Here is a 14,580-nt window from a genome sequence, read left to right on the forward strand (position 1 = left end):
GAGATACTGATACTTTTAAGTTTTGAAGTTGAATATATCCAAGATAGGTTATTGGTTAAGTCATCCACAGTTATTCTGTGTTTTTTTAAACTCTCAAGAAAAATTTGGGGTTTATATATAGGAAATGTTAATAATCCATGGATAAGGATTTTAACAAATATGGGGAGTGATAATAAAGGACTATAATAAAGATGGGAAATTGAGGGAAAAGGACAGGAAAGTGAGGGGAAAAGGATTAATTGTTTTAATTCAATTATTTTAAATGGGGATGGATGGATTTTTACATGAGGTGCAAGGATAATGTTGGTTCAGAAACAGAAATAGGAAGGGATTCAAGATGGCTGACTAGTTGCAGCCAGGAGGAACATCTCCCGCCAAGGGACTGTGATATGGGGCAGACTGGCATCCTACAAGCAGATCTTCAGAGGGAAGGAATTGAGAGTGGATGGGGTGGTGGGGCACAAATGCTGGGCTGAATGGGGAGAAAGCTGAGAACCATGCATGGGGTGAATAAGCACCAGGACTCATTCCTGGCCCCCAGTGACTCCTGGGAAAGGAGTAATTCGAACAGGTGAGGAGTGGCCTACACTTATCATGGACCTCTGGAATCCTAGCAGAAGAAGACCTCATGACCCCCACAGATACTTGAGCTGGCGGAAAGATCTGCTTAGAGAAATGACAGGGCAGGGCTCTAGCCTGTGTGGTTCAGAGGATTTGGCATGGGAATGGCTTCAGTGGAGCATGGCTAGTGATGCTCATTCCCCAACGCTTGCCATGCTCCTCTAGGAACTCTAGGAGACTTTAATCTCAGGGTGATTGTAGGACCTGGATAGAGCAGAGCAGTCATGCCCATGGGATGAGGGCATGACTGAGTGCCCCTCCATCTACTGTCATCTCCTGGGGTCCCAGACTGACCATGCAGTGCAGCCTCGGTTGCCCAACCAGGGCAGTTCCTGGGGGCTCATGTTATAGCTCCTTTGCCAGAAGACCATGCCTGACTGTTGGAAAGCTCCAGCAGACGGACCCTTACCAATGCACAGCAGCCCACCCAGTTTCCTCTCGCTGAAGACTCCCCATGCTGCTTTTCCAGCATGCACTCACTCATGGTCCCCTTACCACTTTGCCAGCACAAGCTCACCCAGCCACCCCCTCCTTGTGATGCTGCTTTGCCGTCGCCGATGTGAACTCATCCCCACAGTGCCATCACCACTGCTGGTACAAACTGTGCTCAGGTGCCAACAACCTCAGCTCTGTCAGTGTCCCCATCTCCACTGCCACTACCAGCACAAGTGCTAGCAAAGAGGCTGACAACCCTACCATTCTAGATGTCCTTGCCCAGTCAATGTGCATGCACCCCACCATGCTGCTGCAGCTGCTGGCACATGTGAACAAGCACAGACCCCACTGCCTCTGTTCCAAAAAAGCACTTTGGCTGGCAGCTCCTGAAAATTGGAGTGTTGTGGCTAATGTACCGGGAAAACTTCAGCCCCTTCAGTGCACCAGGTTCATAACCTCAAGGGGCCAAAAATCAAGCTGGAGGGCTCAATACCAGCTGATCAGAGTTAGAGCATCCATCCCAGAAGTGCCAAGTTGAGCTTTGGACTCCTAAAATCTTCCAGAAGTGAAGTCAGTGGACTGAACCCACCTTCTGCCACAATCAAACTCCCAAGAGCATCAAAGAAGATAAAAGCAAAATACCCCATCCAGAGGCCAGTAGCTTCAAAGATGGAAGGGTCATCAGCCCAGACAGATAAGAAAGAACCAGCATGAGAACCTTGTGAACTCAAAAAGCCAGAGTGTTTTCTTACCTTCAGTTGATTGCAGTAGTTCCCAGCAATGGTTCTTAACCAAGCTGAAATGGCTGAAATGACAGATACAGAATTCAGAAGGTAGATGGATCATCAAGATTTAGGAGGAAGTGCAAGTCCAAACAAGGAACCACAGGAATAAAAACAAACTACACAGGAAGTAAAAGATGAAATGTCCATCTTAAGAGTTAACTAAACTGATCTGATACAGCTGGAAAACTCACTTCAAGAATGTCATAATATGGTCATATATATTAACATCAAGATAGATAAACTGAGGAAAGAATCCCAGAGCTCAAAGACTAGTTCTCCAAATTGGCTCTGTCAGATAAAAATATGAAGAGACTTAGACAACTACACAATAACAGTGGGAAACTTTACACCCCAACTGACAGTATTAGACAGACCATAGAGGCAGAAAACTAACAAAGTTATTCAGGATATGATCTTGGTACGTGACCAAATGGACCTAACAGACATCTAGAGAACTCTCTACCCAAGTACAATACAGTGTACATTATTCTCATCTGCATATGGCACACACTCTAATATTGATCATACAATCAGCCATAAAATAATTCTCAGAAAATTAAAAAAATATATCATACTAACTATACTCTCGAATCACAACGCAATAAAAATGGAAATCAATAGTAAGAAGATTGCTCAAAACCATACAATTACGAGGGATTTAAACAACCTGTTTCTGAATGGCTTTTGGGTAAACAATGAAATTAAGGCAGAAATTACTTGAAACGAATGAAAACTATGATACAACATACCGGAATCTCTGGACACTGCTAAAGCAGTGTTAAGGGAAAAGTTTTTAGTGCTACATGCCCACACCTAAAAGTTAGAAAGATCTCAAATTAGCAACCAACATGTTATCTAGAGGAACTAGGAAAATAACAGCAAACCAACCCCAAAGCTAGCAGAAGACAAGAAATAATCAAAATCGGAGTTGAACTGAGTGAAATTGACACATTCATAAACCATAAAAAGATCAACAAATCCAGCAGGAGTTGGCTTTTTGAAAAAATAAATAAGATTGATAGACTGCTAGATAGACTAATAAAAGAGAGAGAGAGAGAGGGAGCCGGGGGGGAGAGAGAGAGAGAGAGAGAGAGAGAGAGAGAGAGAGAGAGAGAGATCCAAATAAGCCCAATGAGAAATGACAAAAGGGAAATTACCATTGACCTCATAGAAATATATAAAACCCTCAGAGACCATTAAAAGCATCTCTATGCATACAAGATAGAAAACCCAGAAGAAATGTATAAACTGCTGAAAACATTCAACATCCCAAGACTGAACCAGGAAGAAATGGAATCCCTGAACAGACCAATAATAAGTTCCAAAATTGAATCAGTAATAAAAAGCCTACCAACCAGAAAAAGCTCAGGACCAGAAAGAATTATGGACAAATTCTACCAGATGTATAATGAACAGCTGGTACCATTTCTATCGAAACTATTCCAAAAAACTGAGGAGGGACTCCACCCTAACTCATTCTATGAGACCAACATCTTCCTGATACCAAAACCTGGAAGATATACCACAAAAAAAGAAAACTTCAGGCCAATATCCTTGATGAACATACAATGCAAAAATCCTCAACAAAATACTAAGAACCATCTTTAAAAACTCATAGCCAGTATCACAGTGAATGGGCAAAACCTGGAAGCATTCCCCTTGAAAATCAGAAAAAGACAAGGATACCCTCTCTCACCAATTTCATTCCGACAAGGTACTGGAAGTCCTAGCTAGAGCAATCAGGCAAGTGAAAGAAATAAAGGGCATCTAAATAGCAAAAAAGGAAGTGAAATTATCTCACTTTACAGACAATATAATTCTATAACTAGAAAGCCCCACAGTCTCTGCCCCAAAACTCCTAGATCTAATACAGTACTTAAGCAAAGTTTCAGGATACAAAATGGAGTACAAAAATCAATATCATTTCTATACAACAGCAGTGTCCTAGCTGAGAGCCAAATCAAGAACATAATCCCGTTCATAATAGCCACAAAAAGTATAAAGTATAAAATACCTAGTGATACAGCTAATGAGGGAGGTAAAATACCTCTTCGATGAGAATTACATAACACTGCTGAAAGAAGTAAAAAATGACACAAACAGATGGAAAAATTTTCTGTACTCATGGAGAGAAAGAATCGATATTCTTAAAATGGTCATACTACCCAGAGCAATGTTCAGATTCAATGCTATTCCAATCAAACCACCAATGACATTCTTTACATAATTAGAAAAAAGGTTTTGAAAAATTCATATGGAATCAAAAAAGGCTCAAATCGTCAAGGCAATTCTAAGCAAAAAGAATAAAGCTGAGGCATCATACTACCTGACTTCCAAATATACTACAAGACTACAGTAACAAAAATGGCATGGTACTGGTGCAAAAACAGATACATAGATTACAGAAATGGAACAGAGCACTCAGAAATAAAGCCACACATGCAGGACCATCTGATCTTCAACAAAGCTGGCAAAAACAAGCAATAGGTAAATGACTCCCTATTCAATAAATGGTGCTGGAATTCTGGCTAGTCATATGCAGAATATTGAAACTGGTCCTCTTCCTTACACCATATACAAAAATCAACTCAAGATAGACTAAATACTTAAATGTAAAACCTAAAACTATAAAAACCCTGGAAAATAACCTAGAAATCACAGTTCTAGACATAAGAATGGACAAAGATTTCATGATGAAGATGCCAAAAGAAATTGCAACAAAAATTGACAATTGGGACCTATGTAAACAGCAGACTTCTGTACAGCAAAAGAAACTACCAACAAAGTAAATTTTTAAGACAACCTACAGAAGGGGAGAAAATATTTGCAAACTATGCATCTGACAAAGGTCTAATATCCAGAATCTATATGGAAAGTAAGCAAATTAGCAAGTAAAAACAAACAACCCATTTAAAAGTGTGCAAATGACAAGAGCAGACACCTTTCAAAAGAAAACATACGTGTGGATAACAAGCATATGAAAACGCAGTTCAACAACACTAATTAGAAAAATGCAAATCAAAACCACAATGAGATACTATGTTCAGAATGGCTATTATTAAAAAGTAAAATAATAATAATGACAGATGCTGTCAAGGTTGTGAAGAAAAGGGAATGCTTATACATGTTTCATGGGATTGTAAATTAATTCTGGCATTGTGGAAAGCAGTTTTGCAAAACTACCACTTAATCCAGCAATCCTATTGGGTCTATACTCAGAGGAATATAAATTGTTCCACAATAGAAACACATGTACATGTATGTTCATCACAGCACTGTTCACAATAGCAAAGAATCAACTCAAGTACCCATCAATGACAGACTGCATAAAGAAAATGTGGCACATATACACCATGGAATACTATGCAACCATTAAAAAGAATGAGATTATGTCCTTTGAGAACACATAGGCAGAGCTGGAGGCTATTATCCTTAGCAAATCAACTCAAATACCCATCAATGACAGACTGGATAAAGAAAATGTGGTACATACACACCATGGAATACTATGCAGCCATTAAAAAGAGTGAGATTATGTCCTTTGAGAACACATAGGCAGAGCTGGAGGCTATTTAATCCTTAGCAAACTAACACAGAAACAGAAAACAAAATACTGCATATTCTCACTTACAAGTGGGAGCTAAACATTGAGTACACATGGACACAAAGGATAGAACAACAGACATGAGGGCCTACTTGAGGGTGAAAGGTGGGAGAAGGATAAGGATTGAAAAACTACCTATCAGGTACTATGCTTACTACTTGGGTGATTAATAATTGGTACATCAAACCCCCATAACACACAGTTTGCGTATATAACAAACTTACTTGTGGATCCCTGAAGCTAAAGAAAAGTTTAATTTATAAAAATAGAAATAAGATTAGAATGCTGACATTTCCTAACCATGTGTTGCATATGAAATGAAAATAAAACAAAAAGAAAAAAATAACACTCCACCCATGCGTGGAAAGAAATGAAAGGACCTCAACAACTTAGGGAGTGAGATGGTAGAGTGCTGATTTTATTAGTTTACAAAAACAATTTAATTTTTTTAAACTATCTTTCCTTTCTTCCAATTCAGATTTTTGGTCTTAGGTTTTATTTACTGAAATGAATGTGTTTACTTCTTGAGATGGGTGATTTCTTTTTTTTTCTATTGTATGCCATTATACACATTTTGTTTTAAGTTCAACTTTAGCTGTATCTCATGATTTCTATGTGGTATCTTTTTTTTTTTTTTTTTTTTTTGATTTGAAGCTATTTATTTATTTTTTTATTTTTTTTTTCCTCAGTGTTCTTCTCTTTTTTTTTTAATTTTTTTATTATTATTATACTTTAAGTTCTAGGGTACATGTGCATAACGTGCAGGTTTGTTACATATGTATACTTGTGCAATGTTGCTGTGCTGCACCCATCAACTCGTCAGCACCCATCAACTCGTCATTTACATCAGGTATAACTCCCAATGCAATCCCTCCCCACTCCCCCCTCCCCATGATAGGCCCCGGTGTGTGATGTTCCCCTTCCCGAGTCCAAGTGATCTCATTGTTCAGTTCCCACCTATGAGTGAGAACATGCGGTGTTTGGTTTTCTGTTCTTGTGATAGTTTGCTAAGAATGATGGTTTCCAGCTGCATCCATGTCCCTACAAAGGACACAAACTCATCCGTTTTTATGGCTGCATCATATTCCATGGTGTATATGTGCCACATTTTCTTAATCCAGTCTGTCACTGATGGACATTTGGGTTGATTCCAAGTCTTTGCTATTGTGAATAGTGCCGCAATAAACATACGTGTGCATGTGTCTTTATAGCAGCATGATTTATAATCCTTTGGGTATATACCCAATAATGGGATGGCTGGGTCATATGGTACTTCTAGTTCTAGATCCTTGAGGAATCGCCACACTGTTTTCCATAATGGTTGAACTAGTTTACAATCTCACCAACAGTGTAAAAGTGTTCCTATTTCTCCACATCCTCTCCAGCACCTGTTGTTTCCTGACTTTTTAATGATCACCATTCTAACTGGTGTGAGATGGTATCTCATTGTGGTTTTGATTTGCATTTCTCTGATGGCCAGTGATGATGAGCATGTTTTCATGTGTCTGTTGGCTGTATGAATGTCTTCTTTTGAGAAATGTCTGTTCATATCCTTTGCCCACTTTTCGATGGGGTTGTTTGTTTTTTTCTTGTAAATTTGTTTGTGTTCTTTGTAGGTTCTGGATATTAGCCCTTTGTCAGATGAGTAGATTGCAAAAATGTTCTCCCATTCTGTAGGTTGCCTGTTCACTCTGATGGTAGTTTCTTTTGCTGTGCAGAAGCTCTTTAGTTTAATGAGATCCCATTTGTCAATTTTGGCTTTTGCTGCCGTTGCTTTTGGTGTTTTAGACATCTTTGTTTAGAAGTCTTTTGGTGTTTAGAAGTCTTTGCCCATGCCTATGTCCTGAATGGTACTACCTAGGTTTTCCTCTAGGGTTTTTATGGTATTAGGTCTAACATTTCAGTCTCTAATCCATCTTGAATTAATTTTCATATAAGGAGTAAGGAAAGGATCCAGTTTCAGCTTTCTACTTATGGCTAGCCAATTTTCCCAGTACCATTTATTAAATAGGGAATCCTTTCCCCATTTCTTGTTTCTCTCAGGTTTGTCAAAGATCAGATGGCTGTAGATGTGTGGTATTATTTCTGAGGACTCTGTTCTGTTCCATTGGTCTATATCTCTGTTTGGTACCAGTACCATGCTTTTTTGGTTACTGTAGCCTTGTAGTATAGTTTGAAGTCAGGTAGCGTGATGCCTCCAGCTTTGTTCTTTTGACTTAGGATTGCCTTGGCAATGCGGGCTCTTTTTTGGTTCCATATGAACTTTAAAGCAGTTTTTTTCCAATTCTGTGAAGAAACTCATTGGTAGCTTGATGGGGATGGCATCGAATCTATAAATTACCTTGGGCAGTATGGCCATTTTCATGATATTGATTCTTCCTATCTTATATTTCAAAATCTTTCAAAGTTTTGCTATTACTTTTTAATTCAGCATTATTTAAAACTAAGTTAATTATAATTTTATATTAAGCAATATATAATTTATAATTGTTTCTATAATTATTTATAGGCAATAAAAATTAGTATATAAGTGTGTTTCAGTGGTATACCTTTCAGTATAAGTAACAGTACCTTCGTGTACTTTTACACGAAGATGTAAAAGATGGGAGCAATTATGGACAATAAATTGACATGCTTACTTTCAATGTAACCATTGAATAATTTCTCATAAAATGAATGTGTATTATTATAATAAAACTATTCAGTTTTATAATCACTGAATGACTTCTCTTTTTTTCCTGCACATTTGTGGTAAGGATCATGCTACAAGTCAAAGATCAGAAGTTGACTCTTCTGGAAGAAATATCAAAAGAATAACATACCAATTCAGGATTGTAGAAGGTCCTTGATATGGTTTGACTCTGTGTCCCCACCCAAATCTCATCTTGAATTGTAATCCCCTTGTGTCAGGGGAGGGACCTAGTGGGAGGTGATTGGATCATGGGGGTGCATTTCCCCATACTGTTCTCATGATAGTGGGTTCTCATGAGACCTGATGGTTGATGGAAAGCGATAATCCTCCCTTGCTCTCTTTCTTTCCTGCTGCTATGTAAGATATTACTTGCTTCCCTTTTGTCCTCCACCATAGTTGTCATTTTCCTGAGGCCTCCAAAGCTATGTGGAACCATAACTCAATTAAGCTTCTTTTTAAAAATAAATTACTCAGTCTCAGGTAGTTCTTTATAGCAATGTGAAAATGGACCAATACAGAGAATTGGTACTGGAAGTGGGATGCTGATATAAAGATAGTTGAAAATGTGAACATGACTTTGGAACTGAGTAATGGGGAGAGGTTAGAACAGTTTGGAGGGCTTAGAAAAGGACAGGAAGATGTGGGAAAGTTTGGAACTTCCAAAATACTTGCTGAATGCATTTGATCAACATGCTAATAGTAGTATGGACAATGAAGTCCCAGTTGAGGTGGTTTCAGATGGAGGTGAGGTATTTATTGGGAACTGGAGCAAAGGTCACTCTTGCTATACTTTAGCAAAGTGACTGGCAACATTTTTCCCCTGGCCTAGAGATCTGTGGAACTTTTAACTTGAGAGAGATGATTTAAAGTATCTGACAGAAGAAATTTCTAAGTAGCAAAGTACTCAAGATGTGATCTGGCTTTTTCTGAAAGTGTAAAGTCATGCACTCACAAAGAGACGGTCTGAAATTTGAACTTATTTTTAAAAGGGAAGCAGAGTGTAAAAGTTTGAAAAATTTGCAGCCTGACCATGTGGTAGAAAAGAAAAACCCATTTTCTGGGGGAGAAATTCAAGCCACTCGCTGCAGAAATTTTCATAAGCAAAGAGATGCTGAATGTTAATAGCCAAGGCAATGAGGAAAATGTCTCCAGGGCATTTCAGAGATCCTCACAGCAGTCCCTACCATCACAGTCCTGGAAGCCTAGGAGAGGAAAATGGTTCTATGGGCCAGGCTCAAGGCCCAACTGCTCTGTGAAGCCTCAGGAGATGGTGTCCTGCACCCCAGCCACCCCAGCTCCAGTTGTGGCTAAAAGGGGTCAAGATACAGCTCTGACAATTGCTTCAGAGGGGACAAGTCCTAAGCCTTGGCAGCTTCCTCATGGTATTGGGCCTGTGGGTATGCAGAAGACAATAGTTGAACTTTGGGAGCCTCTGTGTAGATTTCAAATGAGGTATGGACATGCCCTGACGTCCAGGCAGAAGTCTGCTGCAGGATTGAAGCCTGCATGGAGAACCTCTACTAAGGCAATGCAGAGGGGAAATGTGGGGTTGGAGCCCCACAAAGAGTTCCCACTGGAGCAATGCCTAGTGAAGCAATAAGAAGAGGATCACTATCCTCCACACCCCAGAATGGTAGATCCACCAATAGCTTTCACTATGCATTTGGAAAAGCTGCAGGCACTCATTGCCATCTCATGACAGCAGTCATGGGGACTTTACCCTACAGAGCCACAAGGGTGGAGCTTCCCAAGGCCATGGGATCCCACATCATTGCATCAGCATGCCCTTGATGTGAGACATGAAGTCAAAGGAGATCATTTCTTATGTTTAAGATTTAATGACTACCCTGCTGGGTTTTGGAATTGCATGGGGCCTGTAGCCTCTTTGTTTTGGCCAATTTCTCCCTTTCGGAATGGAAGAATATACCCAGTTCCTCTACCCACTTTTTATCTTGAAAGTAACTTTTTTACTTTGCAGGCTCATATGCAAAAGGGACTTTTTTTTTTTTCTTTTTTGTCACAGGTGAGTCTTTGAACTTGGACTTTTGAGTTATGCTGGAATGAGTTAAGACTTTGAGGGACTGTTGGGAAGGTATAATTGGTTTTGAAATGTAAGAAGGACATGAGACTTGTGAGGGGCCAGGGGTAGAGTGATATGGTTTGGTTCTGTGTTCCCCCAATCTCATCTCAACTTGCAATCCTCATTTGTCAGAAGAGGGACCTGACGGTGATTTGATCATGGGGAGTAAACTTCCCCCATGGTGTTCCCATGACAGTGAGTGAGTTCTCAGGAGGTCTGATGGTTAAAAGTGTGGCACTCTCCCTGCTCCCCGCTGCCATGTGAGATGTGCCTTGCTTCCCCTTCTGCCATCATTGTAAGTTTCCTGAGGCCTCCCCATCTATGTGAAGCCATGAGTCAATTAAACCTGTTTCTTTATAAATTAGTCAGTCTCACATAGTTCTTTATAGCAGTGTAAAAACAGATTAATACAGTATTTTTAAATTTGATATAGGGAACTGACCCATGGGGACAGGCTTCACTATATTAGACAACATCACCACAATAACCTGACATTTATCAAACACATCAGGTGATTGCATCAGGATTTCCATGACTCATTTAATCCAGAAGCAGGTCAGTTTTTAAGAACATTGCTACCTTTACCCCAAGACCAAGAAAACAAGAATTATTAGGTAGACCAGAATGAAACTAAAATAATTTGAAATTTCTTTTTTCTTGTACCATCTATAATCCTTAATTTAACAGGCTGTATTTGTAAAAATGGAAATTTAATTCATGGCCAATAGAATCTTATCTCAATTGGCCCCCTGAATTTATAAATAATAACCATATAAAAGTTTGTACTACAGATTAAAATCATAGAAACTTAATGATAAAACTTAATGATGATTTTCTAACTAATGGTATACATTTATTGTTCTTGAGTATGGTATCACTTAAAACAATGGTTATACACCGTGCAAAAAGGCTTGACTGGTTCCCTAGTTAGGAATTGCATAATCATTTTGCATGACTAGTTATGAATGCATAATCATTTTCATAGGTCAATAGATTTGTCTTTTTTTATTTGGCTTTATTTGGATAAATGGAATGTATAATCATGACCATGCTGAAAATGTCACATTTAAAGTCAAATATTACTTAAATAGGTCTTATAAGCCCTGTTTTAAGCAAAAAGACTCCACTTCATATGTGAAGCGATGTCTATTAAGTGCTTCTAGAATATTCAATTAATGTCACTAATTAATTAATATCAATTTTAAATAGGCAAGGAATGTTGGCAAAATAGAAGATCCTAGTATGAAAAAAGAGAGGCTTCAAAGAAATCTGAGAAAAACACTTTGTATGGCTCTTTCTTCTGATCTTTATAAAAAAGCAGACAGAGGCTGTAAAAATAATTCTGACTCACACAAGTAGTTTTAATTATAACATTAGGGACTTTATGGACCCTACAGGCATATGTTAACCCTCAAGTTTTAATATCATATGGTTGTCATCATGTTAACATTGCATTTTTGTCTATTACTATCTCATGTTGTATCTATGTAAATGAACTCTAAATAAGCAAAACTTCGTGTTAATGATACCAAGTTTAAAAGTAGCTAAATAAGCTGATGTGAACAAATCCTTGACCAGAGGAGGTACTGAGAAAACAAAACTAATATCTTGTTCTTCCATCATGAGGTGTGATCATGCACTTACTTCACTTCGCACAGCCCTGGAAGAAAACTAACCACCTTACCCTGAGATATTAAAAACAAGAGCAAAAACAGTGTACCTTGAAATATACTCTCTAACCATATGAAATCTACACTTTATATATGTTTCTGACTCCTCAATAAAAGAAGGAGGGGAGGAAGCAAGAATGGAGGGAGAAAGGTAGGGAGGTAAGGAAGGAAGGAAGGAAGGAGAGAGGAAGGGAGGGAGGAAAGAAGGAAGAGAAGGAGAAAAAGCAAAGATTGTATTCATAAAATTTGCAACACTGACTTGTGATCAGACTTGTGTTTCTGATAATCATGTGAGAAAATGGCTATTTTTCCACCAGTTAACTATAAACTTGGTAGCCTCAGGCTTGTTTTTTTCTTTCCATCTAAATGCGTATTGTGTCTTTTATTTGGATAATCCATCCTTGTGAAATCTGATCTGCCTTTCAAGCTTTTGTAGGTAAACTTTATTTTTTCCATGAGGTCCTGATTTTAAGAAAGGTAAACAACTGATGAATGTAACTCAAAATGAAATATGATAAATTATTTTACATCTCTCAGTTCTAATGAACAATTCCCAAAACCCATTTATTTTATTATTTTCATTCAAAGGTATGTAATAAAAATATTTTCTAAATTGTTTAAAAATGAAAATGACATTTATTTGCAAATGTTGCCTTGGAGTGAAATCTATACTTGAAATATCAAAGGGGAAAATATCCAGTCGTTTGATGATTCATTTCTCTGTCCTATTTTTAGAATATTCAAACCATAATAATAAAACTTTGACTATTCTTTATTCTAGATGATTTCTGGAGTAGGTAATTAAAATCTCTTCTTAGCCAACATCAGTACTTCATGAATTAGACGGTGTTTTGAGGTGGGCTCTTAGAAAAGGAAATGGAAAAGGAGGCATATATTTATGAGTACTGTGATCAAAAAAAGAAGTGCTACTATCTGTGGTGGATTGGATGGTGGCTCCCAAAAAGATACGTCCCATGTCCTAACCCCAGGAACCTGTGAATGTTCTCTTATTTGGAAGAAAGACTCTTTGCAGATAAATAAGTTAAGGACTTGAGATGAGATCTTCCTGGATTATGGTATGCCCTAAATCTAATGACAAGCGCCTTTATCAGAAAGGAGAAGGAGAGAAGACACAGTCACTAATAGAGAAGGCCATGTGGAGACCCACATAACCATGGAGGCAAAGACTGCAGTAATACTGCCACAAGCCAAGGAATTCCTTGAGCCACCAAAAACTCAAAGATTCAAAGAAGGAGTCTCTTCAGAGGGAGCTTTTCCCTGCCGAAACCTGGATTTTGGACTCTTTGAGTCCAACATTTTGGGAGGATGAAATTCTGTTGTTTTAAGCCACCAATTTGTGGTGATTGTAATGGGAGTCCTAATAGAACATTACACCAATGATCCCCTGTTTTCTTATCCCGAGCCCAGTCAAGGTATTCAGATGATCTCACGATCATCTTGTAATTCACATTTGGTACAAGCATCTCTTAAAACAAGGTCATCTGAGTAGCAAAAATTTATCTTTGTTTTGCTGTATATGTTATGAAAACATTATTTTATGAAACCTAAGCAAAGTCTGAATATTTAAAAAAGGAAAGAAACATATAGCACTGTTGTATATACAGAATTTTTTCCTCCTCTTTCATAAAAATGAGATTATTACAAATAAAACCTTAAGAAATCCACCATGCATCCCTTTACTCTCAATTCTTCTTAATTGCTCATCTACTTCTCTAACATTTTGGTTTAAGGTCGCGTTACTGGACTTAAGAACAGTATTTTCACATTCCATTCTATTTCCCTCTGTTTCATCCTTAGTTAACTTTCCCAAATCCTGTGGTTTGATATCTTACACATAATTCATTCTACCTAGTAGACTTCTTGCCCCGCCACAAGATTTCTTGGTTTTTTAATATTTAAATCTTCCTGCTTATTTGTTCTCTCTACTTTGAATTTTCCTTGTGGCCACATCCACATGCTGAAATGTTCATTTATATTTAGAGACCCTTCAAATAATCTATTGTCCCCGATGTCTTTTCAGATATAGCTATCTCCTCATATTCTTCGGTTGCAATCATGAAAATCTTTCATCATCTCTAATACCTTTTATTGTCACAAGACCATGCAGCTGCCACCACACTTTTGTTGGACTATAAACAATGAAATATCATTAATTTCTGAAAAACTTGCCCTAACCTGTATCACTTGCTTCTTTCACTCCTGGCTTTTAACATTGCAATTTGTCATAATGTTTTAATACCTTATTCAAGTGGTGTGGAAGGCACTAATTAATTGCTATTCTGAGATCCTTCTTATGTGAATATAAAATGTGATTTGGATGAAGAATAGGAACTGCTTCAATCTGAGGCTCAGAAAATGCTTTCTGAGAAGAAAAATATTCTGAAATTTGAAATGCTTAGGAACTAGCCAGGTGAATAGGGTACGTAAAGAAATGAGGTAGCAGCATGTATGAACACATTCAGAGGAAAGGAAATATGATCTGTTTGAGAACCTTAAAGAATACTGCAGTTTTTGGTATAGAAATGCTGGTGAGAAATCACCTGATAAAATGGGAGAGATGAGTTGGTCTGACTACAGAGGATTAGGTTTATAAAAGGTTATTTTCACAATATAAAAGTCAGATGTTTTTGAACTTTGACAACTGAAAAAGAGTAAAATAACTTAGGATTCAA

General features: G+C 38.0%; 1 protein-coding gene across 4 annotated transcripts in view; it reads right to left on the reverse strand.

The window, feature by feature from the left end:
• LOC105466643 (ADAM metallopeptidase domain 29) overlaps positions 1 to 14,580 on the reverse strand; it is a 65,533-nt gene that overhangs the window by 32,446 nt on the left and 18,507 nt on the right. The window contains exon 3 of one of the 4 annotated variants that reach the window (XM_071092817.1): positions 1,809 to 1,861. The exons of the other annotated variants lie outside the window; for them this stretch is intronic. The gene's annotated coding sequence lies outside the window, so the exon portion shown is untranslated. The remainder of the gene's footprint in view (positions 1 to 1,808; positions 1,862 to 14,580) is intronic. 4 annotated transcript variants of the gene reach the window in all.

The sequence above is a fragment of the Macaca nemestrina genome, chromosome 3 (assembly GCF_043159975.1).
Source record: "Macaca nemestrina isolate mMacNem1 chromosome 3, mMacNem.hap1, whole genome shotgun sequence".
NCBI lineage: Eukaryota > Metazoa > Chordata > Mammalia > Primates > Cercopithecidae > Macaca > Macaca nemestrina.